Genomic DNA, 12587 nt, shown 5'->3' with positions numbered 1-12587 from the left:
AACTTCTCAAAAGGGCAGGTATTTAGCCTAATAGTTAAGATACCTGTGCCTTACATCATAATACCTAAATCTGATTCCTGGTTCTGGCTCTGGACTCCTACAGACCCCGGGAGGAAGCAGTAATGGTTCAAGTAATTAGATTTCTGCTATCCATATGGAAGAACTGGATAGTGTTCCTGACTCCCAACTTCAGTCTCAAACTAGATCTGACTGTTAACAGGCATTTGGAGAGTAAACCAGTGGATAAGAACTTGCTCGCTCACTCTCTCTCTCAAAAATAACTAAATTTTTATTTTTCTCTGTATCTCCTACAAGCATAATATGTAGAATGGACGGATATTCCAAATAAATCTATGGAAATCAAAAGGAGTTAAATTTATTTTCAACTGAAGTAAATACTATTCTAGAAGATATTTTATTTCATAATTTTCTTCCTTTGCTCATCTTTCTTCCTGTGTTATTATTCATCTATCAGAAAACTAAATCCTGATGAATTTATCTGTCTGCCTTTCCAATGATTGAATCTGGACAGCTAAGCACTATTCCACCAAGGAAAGCATGGCTAAGGATTATTTAACCAATGCCCTGACAGTCTTTTCACAATTTTCCAGTTAACTGGCTTTTGCGTTCCCTATAGCCACTTTTTGACACTCTTTCCAAATTCTTCATTCTAGCCACTCAATAAATAAAACTAATCATTTACTTTAACTTATGGTGTTCCAAGTAGAGCAGCTATCCTGACCAACTTTTGCCCAAGCACTGGTTCAGAGGTATGGATCTTTTCCATTTTCTAAATTCATCTTTAGAGGAAACATTCAATATGACTAGACTACATTAGAAGTTCAGAGAGAATTTTTTAAAAAGAATAGATTATACAAATGTTGAAAAACTGAATAAAACAAACACTTTGGAAACACCAGGACAACATCACTAGAAAGCATATATTGCCTTAAGTTGGAAACCAAAGTTGAGAAGTAGAATTTGTGGCATCTAGAAGTTTGGGGCAGTTGCTGTGGAGCTGGAAATCAACCACTGAGGAGAACCACTATCAGTATGCTACCTCTGAATAGGTACAATGAGACTTGTTCTGCAGGCACTGGATTAAAAGTTCAAAGAAGGAGGTACCTTTCTCTGAAGGGAGGAGAGAACCTCCACTTTGACCATGACCTTGTCTAAACAAGATAAGAATCGGAGAACTCAGAGGGCTTCCATAGCCTTGGAAACTCATGACTGGAGCATAGGGAGACTACTGATGCCATAGACAGGAGTGTCAATTGGTAAAGTCAACAACAGGAGTCACTGTGCACTTACTCCTCATGTAGAATCTCTGTCCTTAATGTGCTGTGTATTGAGATTTAATGCTATAACGAGTACTCAAACAGTATATTTCACTTTGTGTTTCTATGGGGGTGCAAACTGTCGAAATCTTTACTTAATGCATACTAAACTGATCCTCTGTAAAAAAAAAAAAAAAAAAAAAAAAGAAATTATCAACTCCCAACTTGACTCTCACTGGGATTAAACATGACAATAGGTCTGATCTGATTTCATCATCATTTAAAAAAAAATCATCTATTATTTTTCACTTTATGTTTCTGTGTGGGAGCAAACTGTTGAAATCCTTACTTAATGTATACTAAGCTGATCTTCTGTATATTAAGATAATCGAAAATGAATCTTGATGTGAATGGAAGGGGAGAGAGAGTGGGAAAGGGGAGGGTTGTGGGTGGGAGGGACGGTATGGGGGGGAAGCCATTGTAATCCATAAGCTGTACTTTGGAAATTTATATTCATTAAATTTATATTCATTAAATAAAAGTTAAAAAAAAAAGTTAGAGACTGATACCAATGGCTAATGCTAAGGTGAAGGGTCACTATTAGTTAAGGCTGACAGGAATAGAAAGCAGACACAAAGGAAGAGGTCTCTCTGCTGTCTGTTTCTTTTAGGTCTTCCTTTAGTTTTCCTGATTGGCAGAACCTATCAGAGTCACCTGACAAAGAAGAAACACAGTTTTCTAAGACTTCACTCCAGTGTGATACAGAAGTATTTGGAAGGATGGATTTGAAATGGAGAGGAAATATTTGAATAACCAGCCCCACACTATTGAGAGACAGGGCAGGATGACACCAATTTGAATAACTATTCACCCACAGTCACCTTCACAAGAGCCATGGAAACCAGATGAAAGATATAATGCCTGGTTTTAGTATAATAATAATAAAACATGTATCAAACTAAGCCAAATGGAAAGACTTGCCACTTCACTGTTCCCCCCAGGTTCAAGAAGCACACAGGGAAAAGTGCTTCCTTCTCAGGGGAGAAATAGGTAATAAGTTCCTACCTTGGACTTAAAATGTAAGACAAGGCCTACTGTAGTGAAACTAGAGTCCCTCAGCACCTTGTAGCCTCATAGCCTATGCTCCCAGGCAAGTACTTGCAGGTTCAGCCTTTGAACCTTCCTTCGTTAGATGGTCAAAGACCCACATCCAAACATGTAACAACCCCCACCCCCAGACACCAGCACATAGTGGAGTAAGATTCTAGCTGTGGAAATCAAGGTAGGAAAGTAAATTTAGGGCTTTGCTTTAAAGCTCACAACTGACCTGTCATTATGGGACCCAATACCATATAAAGTTTCTATCCATGCCCTGACATCTGACAGAGATAGGTACCCTGGGTGAATAGGAGTGGAGTCATTTCAACTGGCATCACTGCAACTAATGTGAAGATCAGGTGCACAGCACCAAAATCATGCAGTTCCTGGTGACTGAGGGACAGATACAACCCAGCTTAGTGTCAACCTACATGACCATAGAGCTGCCTTCACCATCTCCAACCCCAATCTCAGGCATAGAGTAAGAAGTAAGAATTCAAAATCATAGAGCAGTAAGGCAGGAACGTGAGATCCGAAATTTGACTTAAAACTCAAAGCCAGTCACAAGGTTATAGATGACAAATCCATACCTAATATCATATTGAATGAGGAGAAATTGAAAATATTTCCTTTAAAATCTAGAACTAGATAAGAATTTATATCCTTAGTTCACTTATTCAATATACAACTGGAAATTTTAGCCAGAGCTATTAGACAAAAAAATTAAAGCATACAAATATTGAAGGAAGAAACCAAACTATTCCTGTTTATGTATGAAATGATTCTGTACAGAAAAAATCTAGAAGATGCTACCAAGAAACTATTAAAGCTAATAAGTGAATATAGTATAGATCCAAGATACAAAATGAACACACAAAAATCAGTATCATTTTTATCAACAAATAATAAACTCTGTATGAAAGAAGTGATAACAGTCTCAATCACAATATCTATAGAAAAATATAATTTGCATTAAATTTGATCAAGGATATGAAAGTTTGCTACAACAAAAAGCTTATGAAAGGAAGAGAACAACACACACACACACACACACATACTAAATACACACACACAAATAGCAAGACTTCCTGTATTCATGGGTTGGAAGAATTAATATTAAAATTAAATAGCAGTGGTCATTGGCACAGTGATTAAGAAATACCATTTGATTCCTAGAGGTTGGGAAGGGTAGGAAGAGGAGATGGGAGAGGTAGAATGATGGTTACCAAAACACAGTAGGGCAAATGAAAGAGTTCTTATATTTTTCAGCATAATGTAGTGACTATAGGGCATGAGAATGGATTATATCCTATGTAAAGGGCTTCACCAGAGTAGCTGGTAAGCTCCAAACTCAAAAGACATAAGAAAAAAGAAAGGCCAATTTCCTGGTATGATCTATTTGCCCAGTATCCTTTTATATAGGCTGAAATATCACACTCTATCCCTTAAAAATGTAAAAATTTTAATCCAAAATTTAAAGGTTCTCTGTTGACTGGGTAAAGAACTTATGGTTTATACACCCTATGAAGTTTTACTCAGCTGTAAAAACCAATGAAATCCTGTCTTTTGCAACAGGATGGACACAACTGGAAACCACTATACTTCATGAAATAAGTCAGTCCCAAAAGATAGATAACATGTTTTCCCTGATCCAAGGTAACTAATAGAGTACCTGAAATATGATGTGAAATGGGCATTTTGAGATTTGATGATTTACAATCTTTGTCTCTTTCTCGCTTTTGTTGAAGAACAGTGTTTTTTTTTTCCTTCATACTATTTGTTGAACTCTTTTATTAGCATAGGATTAACTATAGGATCATTAAGTAAACCGAAATATATCTTTGTAAAAATTAAGAATGGGAATGGAGAAGGAGAAGAAGGAAGGGTTGGGGGGCAGGAGGGAGGATGGGAGGAAAATGTCACCATTTTCCTAACTCTGTACATATAAAATACATGAAACTTGTATAACTTAAATAATTTTTAAAAAATTTGAAGGTTCTTCCACTTAGATAAATAAATAAATTTTATAATAGTTCAGTTTATTTTGGCACAAAAAATGGAGGATCATGAAAACGTGTAGTACAGAATATGTGTATTATGAAAGAAACTACTCATGAATTTCATTTTTATCTTAATTCCATTTCCTATGAACTTATTAAAGTCTCTCATATGTTTAATTCTCAAGAATGACCCTGCATATAAATAGACCTTGGGAAGTAACAGTGGACTATCAGCAGCTCAGCTAAACAATAGTCAAAAGTTCAGCTACAGTGGTAAATATAGCATCTTTGCTAGAGTAGATCAATATGATTTCAAACTCAATCTCAGCATCTGCCTCCAGAGAAACCAAATTGCAACAGACAGTGATGGTTGAATTAGGTCACCTAAGTTTTCATTTCACTGAGGAAGCCAGTAAAACTGTCATAGAGACTAAAAAAAAAAAAAAAAAAAAAAAAAAAAAAAAAAAAAAAAAAAAAGCATGGCTCTTTATCTTACTCTATGGCCTCCAGGTATTAGAACCTATTGGCATAAACATATACCCATGCATCTACCATATACATTTCTATATATACATCCAGGCTCTCTATTATTAACTCATTATTCACACCAAGTTTCTGGGCATTTTTTTATGAGATACAGCATGCATGTATCAATAGTCACTTCTCAGAAAAACATAAATCTTGAGCAATTTATAAATATTGAGTGCATTCTACTTTATTTCAACATTTCTTGTTAAACTTATTTAAATGCACAATACATCATTACTTAAACACATTTTCTTCATAGTGTTAAGAATAAGTTATGTTAACAAAGGTGTTTCTATATGTTATTTCAGGAGCCATAGATGAACTGAATGTTGAGAGGCTTTTGATAGGAGCCAGAAGTTAACAATAAGGGAGTCTGATATCTGTCACTTATTCTACAAATGAACATTTGATGTATAAGCATAGTGGAAACTTATATTCACTTATTCAGTCAGAGTCTCCTTGCCATCACATCCTTTATCTAAAAACAAGGAAATGTTTTTCATCTTTGTAGAAAGATTTTACATTTTCAAATTCTTTGCTGTTTCATTCTTGATAATTTTAATTCAACATAATTCTGATGATCTTTTGAAATGTTCTCTCCTCTGCCAGTAACATCAAGGGTGAAAGGGTACAGGTTTTTGTTTGTTTCTTTGTGGTGGATCTTGAACAAGGATTCCTGAAGAAACATCACATGAGGGTTGGTATCCACTCCTGCCCTAGACTTGAACTCTGAAAACAGACTTGTGAATATTTCAGTCTGAAGACAGGGATACCCTTTTGTGACTCATCTGCTCAGAGAGGGCACCATTTTCTAATTCAAACAAGTGTTTTATATATTAATGGTGACTATCCTTCTAATACTGGCTTAGGTGATTAACTGCTAATTGACATTTATCTGTTCAATGCAAAAAAATAGGATTTTAGAGTTTCTGACTACAGCTTATGATAATTTTATCTCAATGGGCAACATCTTAAAAACATTATTTTAAACGGTAAATTTTCCTTTCTTATCTTTTTTCTTGTAATATTTACATTTTATTAGCTTATTTTCAAGTGAAATATTAGCTCCTGATTTTATAGCTTCTTCCTTAGGGCCTTCTACTCTATTATAGTTCCAGTCACTGGTAATATCATAGAATCTTATAAGTAATTTAACTTTTATGTAAATTTTAAGGTAAAAAATGTAACCCTTTTTAAAACTTACATATTCCAGGCTTGAGGAAAGATATGTCAATGATTTTGGGTTCTTTGAAATGCGGAAGGAAGAAGAAAGGCTTATATGTATTAATCACAAGGGAAACCAACATCAGTAACTTTTTCATTTCCCAAATTCCTTAAGCACCAGACTCAATGTAAAGCTACATAATAAATGAAAGTTTTAATTTGTTAGCACGCAGATAGTGTCAGCACATAGCATACACTAAATAAAAATTTGTCACACAAATGAATATAGGAAAGCCCTTGAAGCATCATGCCACAAATTAGAAAACAAAATCTAAATTGTATAAATCATATTTTCATTCTTATTTCTATTTTTCCTGCACACTTAGCTTCAGTAAAACACAGTTCACCTGCCACATATCAAAGTATGTGGGCAGTGTGATGCAGAATTTATTGCGAAGGATTGTTCTCTAGAAGAAACTTAATTTGTTAAAGGTTTATTTATTTATTTGAAAGGCAGATCTACAGATAGAAGGATACAGAAGTAGGTAAAGAAAAATCTTTCAGTTGCTGATTCACACCCCAGATGTCCACAAAGGGGCAAGGCTGAGCCAGGCTTAGGCCAGGAAACTAGAACTCCAACCAGGTCTCCCATGTGGGTGTAGGGGCACAACCACATGAGCCATCTTCTGCAGCTTTCCCAGGCTCATTAGCAGGGAGCTAGATCAGAAATAGAGCAGCTGGGACTCAAACTGGCACCTTATGGGATACTGGCATTGGAGACAAGGCATAACGCATTGTACCACAACACTGGCCCTGGTACATTTAAATTTATAAAATAATAAATGTCTCAGGCACTACACTGGGGACATTTTATTATTAGTATATGTTTTTTATTCAGTTGTATTTTTCTAACTCCCCAGTTTATTTTTTTTAAACTTTTATTTAATGAATATAAATTTCCAAAGTACAGAATATGGATTACAATGGCTTCCCCCCATAACGTCCCTCCCACCCACAACCCTCCCCTTAACCACTACCTCTCCCCTTCCATTCACATCAAGATTCATTTTCTATTCTCTTTATATACAGAAGATCAGTTTAGCATACATTAAGTAAAGATTTCAACAGTTTGCTCCTCCATAGAAACACAAAGTGAAAAATACTGTTTGAGTACTAGTTATAGCATTAAATCACAATGTACAGCACACTAAGGACAGAGATCCTACATGAGGAGTAACTGCACAGTGACTCCTGTTGTGGACTTAACAAATTGACACTCTTGTTTATGGCATCAGTAATCACCCTAGGCTCTTGTCATGAGCTGCCAAGGCTATGGAAGCCCCCTGGGTTCACTGACTCTGATCATATTTAGACAAGGCCATGGTCAAAGTGGAAGTTCTCTCCTCCCTTCAGAGAAAGGTACCTCCTTCTTTGATGACCCGTTTTTTCCAGTGGGATCTCACTCATGTAGATCTTTCATTTAGGTTTTTTTTTTTCCCCCCCAGAGTGTATTGGTTTTCCATGCCTAAAATACTCTCATGGGCTCTTCAGCCATATCCGAATGCCTTATGGGCTGATTCTGAGGCCAGAGTGCTGTTAGGACATTTGCCATTCTATGGGTCTGCTGTGTATCTCACTTCCCATGTTGGATCATTCTCTCCCTGTTTTATTCTATCAGCTAGTATTTGCAGACACTACTCTTGTTTATGTGATCCCTTTGGTTCTTAGTCCTACCATTATGATCAATTGTGAACAGAAATTGATCACTGGGACTAGTGAGATGGCATTGGTACATGCCACCTTGATGGGATTGAATTGGAATCCCCTGGTATGTTTCTAACTCTACCGTTTGAGGTAAGTCAGCTTGAGCATGTCCCGAATTGCACATCTCTTCCATCTCTTATTCCCACTCTTATATTTAAAACTGATCACTTTTCAGTTAAGTTTCATCACTTAAGAAGAATTGTGTATTGATTACAGTATTCAACCAAATGTATTAAGTAGAACAAACAAAAAAAATACTAAGAGGGATAACATATTAAGGTGCTCATCAACAGTCAGGGTGAGGGCTGATCAAGTCACCGTTTCTCATAGTGTTCATTTCAATTTAACAGGTTTCCTTTTTGGTGCTCAGTTAGTTGTCACCTATCAAGGAGAACAAGTGGTATTTGTCCCTTTGGGATTGGCTTATTTCACTCAGCATAATGATTTCCAAATTCCTAACAGGGATCACTTTTCAGTTAAAATTGAAACACCTAAGAATAATTGGGTGTTAATTACAGAATTCAACAAATGGTACTAGAACAAAAAAATACTAAAATGGATAAAGTATTACATTGTACATCACCGTCAGGACAAGGGCTGATCAAGTCACTGTTTCTCATAGTGTCCATTTCACTTCAACAAGTTTCCCCTTTGGTGCTCAGTTAGTTGTCACCGATCAGGGAGAACATATGATATTTGTCCCTTTGGGACTGGCTTAATTCACTCAGCATGATGTTTTCCAAATTCCTCCATCTTGTTGCAAATGACTGAGTTTCATTGTTTTTGACTGCTGTATAGTATTCTATAGAGTACATGTCCCATAATTTCTTTATCCAGTCTACTGTTGATGGGCATTTGGGTTGGTTCCAGGTCTTAGCTATTGTGAATTGAGCTGCAATAAACATTAATGTGCAGACTGCTTTTCTATTTGCCAATTTAATTTCCTTTGCGTAAATTCCAAGGAGTGGGATGGCTGGGTTGAATGGTAGGGTTATATTCAGGTATCTGAGGAATCTCCAGACTGACTTCCATAGTGGCTTAACCAGTTTGCATTCCCACCAACAGTGGGTTAGTGTCCCTTTTTCCCCACATCCTCTCCAGCATCTATTGTTGGTAGATTTCTGAATGTGAGCCATTCTAACTGGGGTGAGGTGGAACCTGATTGTGGTTTTGATTTGCATTTCCCTGATTGCTAGTGATCTTGAATGTTTTTTCATGTGTCCATTGGCCATTTGGATTTCCTCTTTTGAAAAATGTCTATTGAGGTCCTTGGCCCATCTCTTAGGTGGGTTGTTTGTTTTGATCTTGTGGAGTTTCTTGATTTCTTTGTAGATTCTGGTGATCAACCCTTTATCAGTTGCATAGTTTGCAAATATATTTTCCCATTCTGTTGGTTGCCTCTTCACTTTCCTGACTGTAGCTTTTGAAGTACAGAAACTTCTCAATTTGATGCAATCCCAAATGTTAATTTTGGCCTTGACTGCCTGTGCTTCTGGGGTCTTTTCCAAGAAGTCTTTGCCAGGACCTATATTTTGCAGAGTTTCTCCAATGTTCTCTCATAATTTGATGGTGTTGGGTCATTGATTTAAGTCTTTACTCCATGTTGAGTGGATTTTTGTGTAAGGTGAAAGGTAGGGGTCTTGCTTCATGATTCTGCATGTGGAAATCCAATTTTCCCAGCACCATTTATTGAATAGACTGTCCTTACTCCAGGAATTGGTTTTAGATCCTTGATCAAATATAAGTTGGCTGTAGATGTTTGGGTTGATTTCTGGTGTTTCAATTCTGTTCCATTGGTCTATCCATCTGTTTCTGTACCAGTACCATGCTGTTTTGATAACAACTGCCCTGTAGTATGTCCTGAAATCTGGTATTGTGATGCCTCCTGCTTTGTTTTGTTGTACAAGATTGCTTTAGCTATTCGAGGTCTCCTGTGTTTCCATATAAATTTCAGCACCATTTTTTCCAGATCTGAGAAGAAGGTCTTTGGTATCTAGATTGGTATTGCATTGAATGTATAAATTGCTTTTGGGAGAATGGACATTTTGATGATATTGATTCTTCCAATCCATCAGCATGGAAGATTTTTCCATTTTTTGGTATCCTCTTCTATTTCTTTCTTTAAGGTTTTGTAATTTTCATCGTATAGATTTTTAACGTCCTTGGTTAAGTTTATATCAAGGTATTTGATTGTTTTTGTAGCTATTGTGAATGGGATTGATCTTAGAATTTCATCCTCATCATGGCATTGTCTGTTTATACAAAGGCTGTTGATTTTTGTGCATTGATTTTATACCCTGCTACTTTGCCAAACTCTTCTATGAGTTCCAATAGTCCCTTAGTAGAGTTCTTTGGGTCCCCTAAATAAAGAATCATATCATCTGCAAAGAGGGATAGTTTGAGTTCTTCCTTCCCAATTTGTATCCCTTTAATTTCTTTTTCTTGCCTAATAGCTCTGGCTAGAACTTCCAGAACTATATTGAATAGCAGGGTGAGAGTGGGCATCCCTGTCTGGTACCAGATCTCAATGGAAATGCTTCCAACTTTTTCCCATTCAATAGGATGTTGGCTGTGGGTTTTTCATAGATTGCTTTGATTGTATTGAGGAATGTTTTCGATGTCTTCCTGGTTCAATTTAAGTAGGTTGCATGTGTCCGGGAATCTATCCATTTCTGATAGGTTTCCCTGTTTGCTGGCATACAAATCTTTGTAGTAATTTCTGATGATTCTTTTTATTTCTGTGGTGTCTGTTGTTACGTTTCCTTTTTCATGTCTGATTTTATTGATTTGGGTCTTTTCTCTTCTTTTTTTAGTTAGTTGGGCCAATGGGGTGTCAATTTTGTTTATTTTTTCAAAAAACCGGCTCCTCGTTTGGCTGATTTTTTGTAATTTTTTTGGATTCAATCCTGTTGATTTCTTCTCTGAATTTAATTATTTCTCTTCTCCTACTAGATTTGGGTCTGGTTTGCTGTAGGTTTTCTAGATCCTTGAGGTGAATTGAAAGCTCATCTATTTGGTACCTTTCCAATTACTTGTGTAGGCACCTATTGATATAAAGTTTCCTCTTAACACTGCTTTTGCTGAGTCCCATAAGTTTTGGTATGTTGCGCTGTTATCCTCATTTTCTTCCAGAAAATTTTTGATTTTTCTTTTAATTTCTTCTATGACCCATTGTTCATTCAGGAGCTTGTTGTTCAATCTCCATGTGTTTGCATATGCTCTAGGGATTCCTGAGTTGCTAATTTCCAACTTCATTCCTTTATGGTCTGAGAAGTTGCATGGTATCATTCTAATTCTTTTGAATTTGCTGAGACTTGCTTTATGGCCTAATATGTGGTCAATCCTAGAGAAGGTTCCATGTACTGCTGAGAAGAATGTAAAATCTTTAGCTGTAGGATTGAAAGTTCTGTATATATCTGTTAGATCCATTTGGGCTATATTGTCGTTTAAATCTACTGTATCCTTGTTGATCTTTTGTCCTGTTGATCTGTCTATTTCTGAGAGTGGAGTATTGAAGTCCCCCAGTACTATTGTATTGGGGTCTAAGTCTCCCTTTAAGTTCCTTAACAAATCTTTAAGGTAAACCGGTGCCCTGTAGTTAGGTGCATATACATTGATAATTGTTATATCTTCTTGTTGTATTGATCCCTTAATCATTATATAGTGTCCCTCTTTGTCTCTCTTAACAGTTTTTGTGGTAAAGTTTATGTTGTCCGATATTAAGATGGCTACGCCAGCTCTTTTTTCATTTCTGTTGGCATGGTATATCTTTTTCCAGCCTTTCACTTTCAGTCTGTATGCATCTTTGTTGGAAAGATGTGTTTCTTGTAAGCAGCAAATAGATGGGTTTTGTTCCTTAAGCCAATCAGCCAATCTGTGTCTTTTAACTGGACAGTTCAGGCCATTCACGTTCAATGTGACTAATGATAAGTGGTAACTTTGCCCTGCCATTTGCCAAAGATAAGTTCTAATATATGCTTTGAATTCCCTGTGATCTTTTGCTGTGAGGTTTCCTTCCTTTACCTTCTTTCATATTGATGGCCGTGTTTCTGTGTGTAACACATCTTTAAGCATCTTTTGCAGGGCTGGACGAGTGGCGACAAATACTTTCAATTTTTGTTTGCCATGAAAAGTCTTTATTTCACCTTCATTCACAATGAGAGCTTTGCAGGATATAATATTCTGGGCTGGCAGTTTTTCTCTCTTAGTACCTGGGCTATATCTCGTCATTCCCTGCTAGCTTGTAGGGTTTCTGATGAAAAGTCAGCTGTGAGTCTGATAGGATTAAGTGTCAAAGTGATTACATAAACAAGGCTGGTGTCTGCTAATATTAACTGATAGAATTAAAAATGAGAGAACAGTTCAACATGGGAAGCAGGATTCACAGCAGACTCATAGAATAGCGGATGCCCTGAACAGCACTCTGGCCTCAGAATCAGCCCTTAAGGCATTCAGATCTGGCTGAAGAGCCCATGAGAGTATTTCAGGCATGCAAAGCCAAGACACTCTGGCAAAAAAAAAAAGACCTAAGTAGAAGATCTCTGCAAGTGAGATCCCAGTGGAAAGAATGGGCCATCAAAGAAGGAGGTTGAGAACTTCCAGTTTCACTATGACCTTGTCTAAATAAGATCAGAATTACTGAACTCAAAAGGCTTCCATAGCCTTGGCAACTCATGACAAGAGCCTCAGGTGATTACTGACACCATAAAAAAGAGTGTCAATTGTTAAGTCAACAACAGGAGTTACTGTGTACTTA

This window comes from Oryctolagus cuniculus, chromosome 1 (genome assembly GCF_051225735.1).
Source record: "Oryctolagus cuniculus isolate XC-2025 breed Fujian yellow rabbit chromosome 1, ASM5122573v1, whole genome shotgun sequence".
NCBI lineage: Eukaryota > Metazoa > Chordata > Mammalia > Lagomorpha > Leporidae > Oryctolagus > Oryctolagus cuniculus.
Note: the sequence above shows the minus strand (reverse complement) of the source record.